The sequence below is a fragment of the Macrotis lagotis genome, chromosome 8, assembly GCF_037893015.1.
Source record: "Macrotis lagotis isolate mMagLag1 chromosome 8, bilby.v1.9.chrom.fasta, whole genome shotgun sequence".
NCBI classification, from domain to species: domain Eukaryota; kingdom Metazoa; phylum Chordata; class Mammalia; order Peramelemorphia; family Peramelidae; genus Macrotis; species Macrotis lagotis.
In genome coordinates, this window is record NC_133665.1 from 190,961,281 (window position 1) to 190,973,624 (window position 12,344).

A 12,344-nucleotide genomic window follows, 5' to 3' on the forward strand; every position below is an offset into this window, starting at 1 on the left:
AATGTGGTCAGAGCCCCAGAGTCCTGTTCCAGGGGCAGAGGACAGAGCTCTGCAGTCTCTCTCTTCACTGCCCTCCCTCAGCTCAATGGGCTCATGCCCTGGAGGCTCCTGCTTACCAGCTCTGCCTGCTTCTGTTTCTGGATCTGGGCTGGGGAAAGACCACTTCTGGCTGTGTGCCCTGAGGGCTGGGCTCCATGTGCTCGCTCTGGCAGAGGTCCCCTGCTGTTCCCCCACTTTGTGCCCGGTGCTCCCCAGGGTGCAGCTCAGGAGACTCCCCCGCTGCTGTGAGCTGTGGCTCCCAGTGCCCTGGGGCTGCCTCCAGGAGGCTGACGTTCTTTCCCTCTGGCGGGCCACCCCTCCGGCAGGCCAACCCCTGGGAGCAGAGCCTTTCTGCTCTTTTCCAGGTTACCTTGAGTAGGAGAACTGCCTCATTGCGTCCCTTTGTGGGTTCTGTCTCTCGAAAGTTTAGTTAGAGTCCTTAGTTTCACGTTTTTATCAGAGAGTGCCTAAGACTTGATCCCTTCTTGTAGCCATCTTGGCTCCACCCCTGTTTACTGTTTCAATAAAAACTTTTAAAAGTAAGGTTGGACAACCCTGGGCTAGCTAGTTAAAGGTGGAAAAAAAATGAAACAATATACACAGCTAGGTGGCACTGAGATAGAAACAGGAAGACTCCTCTTCCTGAGTTCAGATCTGTCTCAAACAGTAGTCATGTGGTAATGGTAGCGGTGGTGGTAGTAGTAGTAGTAGTAGTAGTAGTAGTAGTAGTGGTAGCAGTAGTAGTGGTAGTGGTGGTAGTAGTGGTAGTAGCAGCAGTAGAAGTAGCAGCAGTAGCAATAGTAGCAGTAGTAGTAGCAGTAAGCTATCTGAACCTGGGCATAACACTTAACCTCATTTGCCTCAGTTTCATCATCTGTAAAGTGATCAGGAGAAGAAAATGGCCAACCACTCTAATGTCTTTGGCAAGAAGAACCCAAATGAGTCACAAAGAGTTGAAGAGGACTAAATATAAACAAAAACAAAATACAAAAAGCAAGACAATCCCTAGCTTCAAGAAACGTACATTTTTTTTCTTTTGTTAAACATTTTACTGAGATTTGTTTTTTAAATTACAAATACCAATTACCCCCACACCCAGAGGAGTTTCTTATAACAAAGTAATATAAATAAGCAAAGACTAAAGATGTGACCTCTTCTGAAAGGTCATGCAACATTTTAAAACTTTATCACTTTTACAGACTTTCTAATTTTAAATGTTTTTAATAAACAGAAATCTAATTTTTCTCTGCTCTATTCCTTTCCCCCAGTGAAAGATCAAAGAAAAACAAATTCCATGTAACAAATGTACATGTAAAAGAAAAAATGTAAACAACAGCAACCAATGATTGTATACAAATTCTGCTTCCCAAATTCATCTCCTCTTTCAGGAAGTAGGTATATGTCTGAAATTGTAGAGAGTCACTACATCGATCATAGAAACTCACATTCTGAGACAACAGGGGAGTGGTGACCAGGGAGTGTTTTGATGGCCGAAGTCACTAGCATCTTGGTATAGTAAGAGGAAAATTGATTTATATGTCCTTTTCTTGATTTGTCCTTTTATTATGTCCTTTGATTAATTTCATTTCAGAGCAGGAAGTGAAGATGACTATAATGCATGGTAAAAGGATCCAAGGACATCAAGAATGGGACTGGAAAAGAATCATCGTCACTATGCATCAGTAGACCAGGAATGATGGGACTCCTGCCCCCCAGATCTCAAGGTTGGTGTGCTCTGCTGAATTGTAGGTGGTCAAGGAACTTCTGACTTATCCCAAAATCCACCACCAGAGTTTCCCAACATTCCGCAAACCTACACTTAGATTTATAAGAGAGCAAATTTGGGGTTTGTCAAATGCCTGAAACTATTTTTTTCTAAACGTTTCAGGTTCAGAGAAACCCAAAACATGTTTTCCCAAGAACTATTGCCCCTCAGTTTCTAAACCCTGCATATATAAGGGGAAATTTAAGCCATGTGCCCCTCAAATCATTTATACAATTCATCACAATGTTGTTTAGTAAGAGCTATTATGGGATTTTTATGTAAATATGGTTTCTCATATAAACAAAAATTGCACATTGCACCAACCAAATCTGTTTTGACTTTCAAATTTCTGTATTCAGTAAAAAAATAATAAATAATAAAATAAACTATACAAACAATGAAGTAGTTTATAGATTTATACATTTAGAGATGAAGGAAATGTTCAAGGCCATATGTTCCAATGCTTTCATGCCATATAGCTGGGGAAACTAAGGACCAGAAAAGTTAAGTGAATTGCCCAAGATCCTGAAACTAATAAATGGGAGAATCAAGATTTGAACCCAAGTCTTCTGACATCTAAAATAGGCCTCTTTTCACTATACCAGTTTGTGTACTAAATCTGCCAGCTTTGTTGTTGTTTTGAGGTTATCTCCCACATAGCTCACTGAAGATCAAATCTATTATGGCAATAGATTCCCTCCAGGGCTGGAACCATAATTCTCTTTGGGAACTTTCATGTCTTCTTTTGTCGACTGTTTCTGATGAGGGTGTGGTGCCTTATAGCCTGAGCTACTTACTGAAAGAGTAACAAGGAGAAGCTCTAGGGCACCCCAACAGCAGAGAATACACAACCCTGGAGAACTGAAGTCAATAGACAACAGCAAAAACCAGCATGGTGACCATGCTGAGGAGCCATCAGAAATCAGAGACCTGATGTTGAACAGAGGTGATATAAAGCCTGTCAAGGAACAGGGTGATGAGATCACAAAAGGGCATGGACAGCTTCTCAGTGTGAGGAGTAGGAATTGTGTCAGTCGCTCCTGTACTTTAACCATCACACATGTAACTCACACATGTGCCCAGCTCAAATAGACACTTGACCATGCATGGTACAGTCATGACTTTAATTCATATACTTAAAATACCTCAGAATGAGCAGAGACTACAAAGCTCATTCCATTCAATTCTCTCTTTTACAGATCAATAAAGTCAGACCTAGAGAGGTCCAATGACTTGGTCAGAGTCATATAGTTGCATCTTTCATTGCATGTAAGTTAGGAAAGCAATCTAGTCAACTTAATTGTTTTAAGGTATGATCTTTTCCCCAGATGTTACCCCTCAAAGGGGTAATTTGAATGAATCTCTGCTCTTGGAGAGATTATTTCAAGTAGGGGATGTAGACGGAGGTGAAGAATGGAACTTAAATACTAATATACAGTCACTCAGCAGATTCCTAGAATGGAAACTCCTTGAGAGGAGGAATTATTTCATGTTTGTCTTTGTACTCCAAAGACTGGCACACATATAGGTGCTTAACCAATTCTTCTCAATTGATTAGTAATTACCAAGTTAGCTCTCAGAAGGCAGATGAAAAAGAAAGGTCTGTATCCCATTTCTTCTGAAACTACTGGAAGTCTAAAGTGGCTTGTCCATTCCTACTGGTCACCCTACCTCTTCAGTACTGTTCCTATTATTCCCTTTTACATGCTATAAGGTACACCCCATTCCCACTTCTTCTTTACCCCTAAATGTTCTGTTTTCTATATTTGTAATACTTTCAGTGGACCTGCAAAGAAGCTGTCAGCTGCACCCATTTTTCCATTATATCCTCCAAGTGAACCCAAATGCTTGACTTAGTTATATGGAGACAATAATGAATGAAAATTTTCCATTGATGACCACTGACCATGCAGTCTGATCTAAGTGTACCAATCACTGGGTGAATGGTCAGTGACTGATTTTACATTTCACTTGTGCATTACTTTCTTCTCCCTTGCCCTCACTGGACAGAACTGGGGGTTATTTTTCCTTCTGTTTTTGGATTCCATGGAACAGAAGCCATTCTGGGGCTCCACTGAGACTATTTCAAACAGAAGGAACAGTGTGAACAAAAGATGGGAAAGTAAAACACCTGTTCTGATTCCTGATGTATGAATCATTTGAGATGTAGAAAGGGAGATGTAGAAAACTGAGATCAGAATTAGAATTGGGAAGGCCTTGAATGTTAAGCTGAAAAGTTTTAGACTTTCTCCTGGATGTAAAAGGGTTTACTTGCCTTCCAGGCTTCTCCAGTTCTTTCAGAAGCTGAAGGTTATAAACTTCTTCATCTGATTTCTAAGGTTGGAGAAGGATGTCAGACATCAGTCTTCTTGGGAATATCAGGACTTGCTTGAGTATCTCAGGTGCCTAGATTAATGTCAGGCAAACACAATATTATTGCATTTTCAACAGGTGATGTATAACCTAAGAGAGATTATCCTTTCATATGAGAAAGGCTTCCTGTTGGGGTGAGAGCTAGACTTGATCTTGAAAGATGGGAAAATTTGGACAAGTGATGTGTATGGGTTAGGATATTGAAAACCCAGAGCAATGCTAATTAATGTTCAGAGGAAGGCCTAACCAGAAGGAACACTGTGGGGGTGGGGTAAATCTATGGAGCAGAAGGTCTCCGTTGGGCAAATGTTAACCTTGAAATGGAATAGATTGTGGGGTCAGAATATAAAGATCTGAAGGGTGTGGGCATCAGGAGGAAGGATGGACTTGATTCAGTCCATTTTAGAACATCACTTGAGGTTGTAGAGAAGGGGATTATCGATATGCTTGAAATTATGCTTTCAGAAGGGTAACCTGGACGAATTGCAGGGGAGTAGTTTGGGGAACCATGGCTTGTCATGCCTAGAGAGCTTGGAAAAGCCGACAAAAAGTGAAGAAGAAAAGAAAGAAGGACAAGAGCAAAGCTGTGTGACAAACTTTGGATGATCAAGTCATCAGTGGGGATCATTTTATTCCCAACTCTACTCACTCTCTAGATCTGTCCCCACAGGTTGCCACATCCATCTCCTTTGAATGAAGGCGGTGACTCTTGTTTTATTCAGTGACTAGTATTAGAGAAGACTAATCACAGACAAAGGAAGAATTATTCCTTGACCTAAGAGATTTATTTGGTTTCTTGAGTTATAGGTTCCTATTGAGGTCTTCATTAGAATATGGTCAGACGATGACTTTATTTCTAGAACTAAAAAGACATTAATTAATTGGACAGTAACTGAAAAAGGAACCCAGTATGGAAAGTCCTCTAGTTTGTTTCAGAAGAGGAAGCCTGGCAAAGAAAAGAATTAGGGGAGACATGTTAGTTTTCTTCAAGTATATGAAAAATTCAGTATGCAAATACAATAGTCAATAATGCAAAATGGAAGAGGACAGAATGGAGTGGTTTGGTTTGGCCTCAAAGGACAGACCTAGGAACAATAGGTAAGAGAAGTCACAATGAGGTGAATGGAGAGTCAGTGTTAATGAGGGAAAAGGCCTAAATTTTGGAATTATTCCCAAAGTGACATGAGTTCACCACAAGTTCCCCCCATCCCCCCATCCCAACTGAGTCCTTAAGCAATAATGACACTGATTTTTTAAGTGTACTATATCCAGTATTCTTTTTCATGTATGGCTTTGACTAGATGACTGAGATTCTAGGATGATTTCAAGCAGTCCTGCTATATTGTGACGCAGTGTATCCATTAGCCACTTGAGACTCATTTTGGAGTGACTCATTATGCCCTAGAGTTCTCTTGTCCTCCAATCATCTTCTGACAAGCTGCTGGAGATCCAACAAGGAACAAAAATCCATTATTAATGACATCCTTGGGGATAGCAATCTCCGAAATCATCCAAGACGACCCACGTAGAACTAATTATGCTTAGTTTAGAAAAAAACCCATAAAATTATGTACACATCTCTGAGAATCTATGATAATCCTGAAAATACTATAGAGTCTCCCTAGCAAATGCAGAGTCCCTAACTCAGAAATGGTGAAGCCTCAACAAATTCACCATGTTCCTATAGTCATCCTGATAGAATAAGAAATATCATTTAGATTTTTGGATAACTACAAGAAGACATTGCTCTCTCCACAATGCCTTCTTCCTCTGCTACCTTGGAAGCTGAAGGATCTGGGGAACAAGAGTAAGGAGATGAAAGGAAACTGCTTATTGTATTGCTGTTTTCTTGAAATTTTTTTTCCTAGTGGATAGTTCTTAATTTTGCCATTTCTCTTTGCATGCACCATCAGGCCTTCAGAATACTGATACGGGTTCCTTTAAGAAGGTTTTGTCACTCCAGGCTGGAGAGTCTCCCAGTGTATCTTGTTCCTCAGGCACCAATTTGTGGTTGAAATCGCTGAGATTAAAACCTCGTGAGATCCTCATAAAGCATGTTCCATGGGGCCAAGAAATCAAACTGTCCTTAAAATGTAAACAATGGGCAAACCCTTTGGTGGAAATATCTCATGGGGGGAGGGGGCACATATACAGGGCTTGGAATTTGGAAAGTAAATGGGACATCATAGAGATGAAGCTGAAGGGTATTTTTGGACATGTTCCCCCAAACCTACTTTTCAGAGCCCCATTTTGGTCCTGTTGCTGCTATCTTCAGCATTATTTCCTAGGATCACTATTCAGAGAGAGATGGAAAGAATGGCAGTGACCTACAAGTCCCACAAAAAAAACCTAAAGGAATCACATGACAAGTGGTTGTTCAGTCACTGCTTGAATACCTCCAATGAAGAAGAAGCCATCACCTGAATCAGTATCCCATTCCACTTTGTCCATAGGATCAGAGATGCACTGCTACAAGGAATATAGGAGGCCCTCTAACTCAACTCTCTCACTGTGCAGAGAAAAAAGTTAAGTCTAGACAGGTCAAGCATTTTGCCTAAGGTTTTATCTAGGTAGCAAACTGCAGAGCCGGAATTTCGGCCAAGGCTCTCTGACATTAAACTTAGCATTAGTCAGTCTATAAACATTATTTTAAATTATTTAAAGCAATAAAATATTATTTAGAATATTGTTTACAATATGACAATTCTGTTGTGTCATTTGGTTAGTCAGCATTATCCAATCAAACACATACACATGTATGTGTGTATCTCTAGTCTGCTTTCTATTACCACCATACGAATCTATTTTGATATTTAAAACTCATGAAAACAGTAAAAATAATATGTCAGCATAAACTACCACGGAATCAAAGAGCCCAAGCAGCTTCCAACACACACTAGCTGAGCTAAGTGCCCAGGATAAGGAGGAAAACCTCCAAGGACTGGAGCCAGAATTTTTGGTTTTCCATGCTTAGTCTTCCCATGAGTTGTTTCTCACACTAATTTAGGCAACAGAAGGAATCTGAGGCTGGATTAGCAGCATCACTTTTCAAGGGGAAATGATTTGAAAGTTGACTCATTGTGCACTGAAACAGCCCCTGACCACTAACTCACGGGATTCTGTGGTAAATATGCAGGGAGGAAATGACTGGGATAGACTTGCACTAAAGACCATCCACAAAGAGGCAAGAAACATAGACACTACCCGCCATTCTTTATACAGTCTCCCATCCAGTACATGGTAGAAGAATATGTAAGGAGCTGGTTATAATGGTAGTCTTGACTCTGAGACCATAGCCATCTGCCCCAACTAATATCCCTGACAAGATGCGCTCTCCCATGATACCTTTGTCAGGTGAAATTGCTTCTTTGGTTAAGCCTAGGAACAATCCCTCAAAGGCATCAGCTGGGTTGGAACAAGTCTTTCATCACTTTGGAGGATGGGTAGGACTTGGGACCATTGAATGGAAGCAGATGGTGGTATACAAAATACAACTGGTGATTGACTGAAGAGAGTCAATCAAGTCCTTTGGGTCTTAGGTCAAAATGTATTTCAGTTTCGCATCTGTATTCCAGTAGCAGGCAAGCCTAGTGGTGGCATTGTTCCAGCCAAGCCTTTGAGAAAGAATCATCTTATGGAGAGTAAGGGAAGGGTCCCAACTGAACCGGAGGATTATCTTGTGGAGTTTAAAGGGAGGAGGAAGTATAAATTTCCTGTCATGGTTCATAGAAGTGTCCCAATAACTGCAGAAGATGATGACAGTGATTGCATCTAAATTAAGTACAATAAATAGGCCCTATGAATAGACATCTACAAGTCCCTACAAAGGCCACTGACCTTTGGAAGCCAGCATAGATATATTCACACTGAATAGGGATTTCATGGATTACCTACAGTAAGATAAGGACTTCTAGTAGCCAAGAATTGTGAGTTACCCTCATTCACACACTTTAAGGCCCTGTCTCCATGATGTATGCAAAACAAAAAAGAATATACCCCAGACATTTTGAGATGATTTCATGCCAATTGTCCATACTATAACATATTAGTAAATATCCCTTTCTAAAACCTAACTGAATCTGCCAGGCTGATAATAGAGATGGAGAACATCAGATAAGGGTTTGTGAAAGGAAGTAATAGCAACCTCAGTCCTCTGTTTCTAGATTTCTAAGGGGAAACTTGTGAACTGAATTCTAGGGACTCAACCAGCTAATTCAAATTCAAGTAGGATATTGGGAGTCTAAAGCCAGATTGTGTGCTATATTAAATTTTAAAAAATCTTCATCTTTTTCCATTCCAGTGGTCAGTGAGTAGCCCCCTAGATGTTCAAGACCTAACCACCTTCAAACCTTCTTTAAAGTTTCAGCCGAATTTAAGGAACTATTATTTGAAAGTTGTCAAGGTTTCCTGAGAAGTAGGCAGCCGTCAACGTGAAATTATCTTAGATAAGTGTAGTTTCTTCACAAATCTGTAGAAAGATAATGCTAGAAAGAACCTTAGGAAGGTGGGCTGATCCCTTCCCTGTCACACGGAAATTTAGACAGCTGGGATTTAGATATTTTTGGAAAGATTTCTATGAAGGGATATTCCATGGCTTGCCTTGGCAATCCATTTCAGTCTCGAATCATTCACTGAGAGAATACTCACATCAAGGTTTCCTCATCCCTCATTCACTTCCAGTTTGTTTTGTATGCATTGGAAGCAGAGGATAGGCCATTATCCTTGTTATGGAATAATTACTTGGCTTCTTTCCTTCCTGGACAGTGTTCCTATTTTTTTTTTAACTACAGATGAATAAGCTAGGACTAAGTATTCTCTTTAGTTTTATTCCTTGACTGATCTAGTTGGTATTCCTCCTAAGAGGGAGTCTTCTTCCCTTTCCCATCCAGGAGAGTATATTAGCCAGCCTTGCTGAAAACAAAAGGGGAAGTTACTCTGACTTTGTGTGGGAATTCATATATTCCCTCTTGAGTTGCTTCCTTGATATTTGCTACCTCCCTAAGAAGGGGCAGCATTGTTAGAAAGGTGAAGCAAGGGGCCTTTTGGTGAAGCCAAGTCTTCACATAAGCCACTATAGATCCCATTGGCAACTCATCGCTACACAAGACCAACAGCACACAGGTTAACTTGGATTACTTTCCAAGATGCTAGAGAGGCTTATGTACAGGTTAAATTGATAATCTGAAGGGTCTGGGCAGAAAGCCAAGAAAAATAATAATGAAAACCATTGGCTTCATGCCCAGAGAGTGAGCTCAGGGTCCTATCTGTAGGCAGATAGCTTAGAGAGCTAAAGAGGGTCTGCAAAGGAAGACGGCACTGGCACTTTCTACTTTTCAGTGATAAGGCAACTTCCCCTCCCCTCAAGTCGGTGACTTTTCGCACATACCTAGTGAATCACATCTGCTGGGTAAAGGGAGAAAGTCAGCCAATCTACTCCAGGCACCTAACTCTTCTGGGCTGGTTTAGGGTAAGGGAGAAGGAAAGGAATTGAACAGAAGTCAATCTTGGATTGCTCCCATGACAAGCCCTTTGGACCCTGTCGATTTTTGTTTCACGAATTCCCGAGCTGATTTGGGATAGACCTTAGCTCACTCTGGAGTTGAATGCCTTAACATGCCATAATTCTAGGCCGGAAGTTAACACTTTATCCAAATTAAACTTTGCAGGACACTGAAGAGAACAACATAGTGCCAGCCAAGATGCCAATTGGATCTGGCTGAGGACACCAAGTACTCAACAGTCACTCTTGTCAAACATGCCTTGTGATTTAGCCTTCTTTCTTTTCTTTTTCTTCCTTTTGGAGGTTTGTTGCTCTTCAAAGAAACTCTGCAAGTCCAAGTTCAAAGTAGGTCAGATTTCTACTGGAAACCCTTGATAGTGACCATGAATGATTATTTGTCCTTTAAGTTTTGCTCTGCAAATAGAGCTTGCTGGCTCCTAGAGGAAGGTTTTGATAATCAATCATTTGGAATGGATGAGATGAACATGTCAGGGCAGGAGGAGTCATAATTCATTATTTCTCTTATAAAATTCCTAATTAAAACTCTTCCCCAGACTAGACTTCAAGGCTCACAGCTCAGGATTTGCCTCCTCTGACGAAGCTTTCCTTTTTAAAAAAAAATTTCTTTTTTTAAAAATTTATTTAAGGCAATGGGGTTAAGTGATTTGTCCAAGGTCACACAGCTAGGTAATTATGAAGTGTTTGAGGCTAGATTTGAACTCAGGTCCTCCTGACTCCAGGGCTGGTGCTCTATCCACTGCACCACCTAGCTGCCCTGATGTTTCTTTCCTGATCCTCTAAGTTGAGAGTGGTCTATCCTTCCTTACAATTTACTCTCCTTATCCTGTCTATTTACTTTTCTTTGTGTCTTCCCCAGAGGAGAATGGAAACTCCTGGAGGGCTGGAACTGTTTTGCCCCTCCCCGCTCAGCACCCAGTTCAATTACTAGCATATAGTTAAAGAATGACTGAAAATTCAATATTGAAGGAAAGCAATGGGGAAATCTCTGTCCCTGCAGCCTCTAGACTGATGCCATTCCTTCCTCCCTCAGCCCTTCAGAAGAATGAACAAGCCCTGACTTGGGGACATAATGGGTCCCTCAAAATCCAGTCCAAGCTTTGTTAAGTTCTCTGATTTACTCTCTGCCCTAATGGCAACTGTCACTACCAATAGATTCAGAGCTTAGCTAGCAATTGGAGAGTAAAAGATTCATCTTTTGTTAGCTTCAGAAAGAGGTTAATCTACGGAGAAATGGAGATGAGACAGAGACAACATGAGAGAGAGAGAGAGAGAGAGAGAGAGAGAGAGAGAGAGAGAGAGATCTATCAAGAGCTGTCTGTATTACACAGGATACTGCTTGTTTCCCCCCACTACCTTTGCAATTTCTCTAAGTAAAGAAAAATCACAGGAAGCAATGCTTGGAAATCGAGATATTCATGTAACTGGTGTTCAGATGAAAGACTTCAGAAAATATGGAGGGTTTGACCAAGGTAAAACTTAAGGTTCAGTTTAATGAAAGGCTCTGAGTTAAGTCTTTGCACAAGTGTCCTATCCTTGCTCAGACCTTCCAACTGAGCAAGGAGGATTCCATAATTCATCTTTTGTACCCACTGCAATGATCTATCCATTTCCTTTTTTTCTTTTACTTTTGGTGAAGGAGCTAGATATAGAACAATAGATAAAGAGTACCAGCCTGAAGTCTAGGAGACTCATCTCTCAGAATTCAAATATGTCTCTGCCACTCAACAGTATGTCTCTGACTTCCAAATGGGATCATGGAGAGTGGACATGATTGATACAACATCCATTTCCTTCTAGACCCTCTGGAGAGCTTGAGTCCCATGGCCATGCCTCTCTTGTTATGTTTGCATTATTTCTACTATTTGGGAGATAGGTTTTGGTTCCCTGGTGATATTAAACTTTAGAGTCTTGAGGACAGATCCTTGACCTTCTTTCCCATATCTTTTCTTCCAGCTATAGGTTCTTGGCCAGTGCTCTGAACTCAGTGACCTTAGCTCAAAATGGTGTACTTGCTAGTCCTTGAAATTAGCCTATTGCCTTCCACATCCAGGCTTTAGCAATGATTTTCTTATAGACCTTGAATGTATTTCCTTTTCCAAGGAAGTTTTTAGTTGTCTTCAAGGTTCATTTTATGTGCCACCTCCCACAGGAAATCTTTCCTGATCCTTCCAGTTGGTCTATTTATGTCATTGTATCTTTGAATGAAATGTAAGTTCCCTGAGGGAAGTAACCCTTTTCACTTGCCTTTGCATCCCTAACATAGCTCCTTGGACACAGTAGTTGTTTAATACTGATGGATTTGTATTATTTTCTTAGGAACAAAAACTCATTCTCAGAACCTCAATTAAATGAATGTATACCCTTCCTCCACAACACACAAAGTTCTACATGCTGATAAACTTTCTACTTGGGCCACTGGCCAAACCTATCATTACAAGGCTCTGAAAAATGAGGAATGGGCTCCATCTTATCTCCCCTTCAAGAGAAAAAGTTGCTATTGAAGTCTCACTTCTCTGGTCTTTTTTTTTATATTGCCTTCTATCTTTCCTGTCTTCTCTCCCCTTTCCTCTCTTGTCATAGACCAAATTCAGATTTTATTTTTTTCACAAATCAGTCAATACCAAAGGATCCTAGTAAACCCTTGGA

At 40.7% G+C, this 12,344-nt stretch overlaps 1 long non-coding RNA gene across 1 annotated transcript; it reads right to left on the reverse strand.

The window, feature by feature from the left end:
- Positions 1 to 3,826: 3,826 nt before the first annotated feature.
- On the reverse strand, positions 3,827 to 9,785 carry LOC141495102 (uncharacterized). The gene is made up of 3 exons (XR_012470658.1): positions 9,564 to 9,785; positions 4,827 to 5,039; positions 3,827 to 4,210 (listed from the first exon to the last, which is right to left on the reverse strand). It is a non-coding gene; the product is annotated as an uncharacterized LOC141495102 (long non-coding RNA).
- Between the last annotated feature and the right edge of the window lie 2,559 nt (positions 9,786 to 12,344).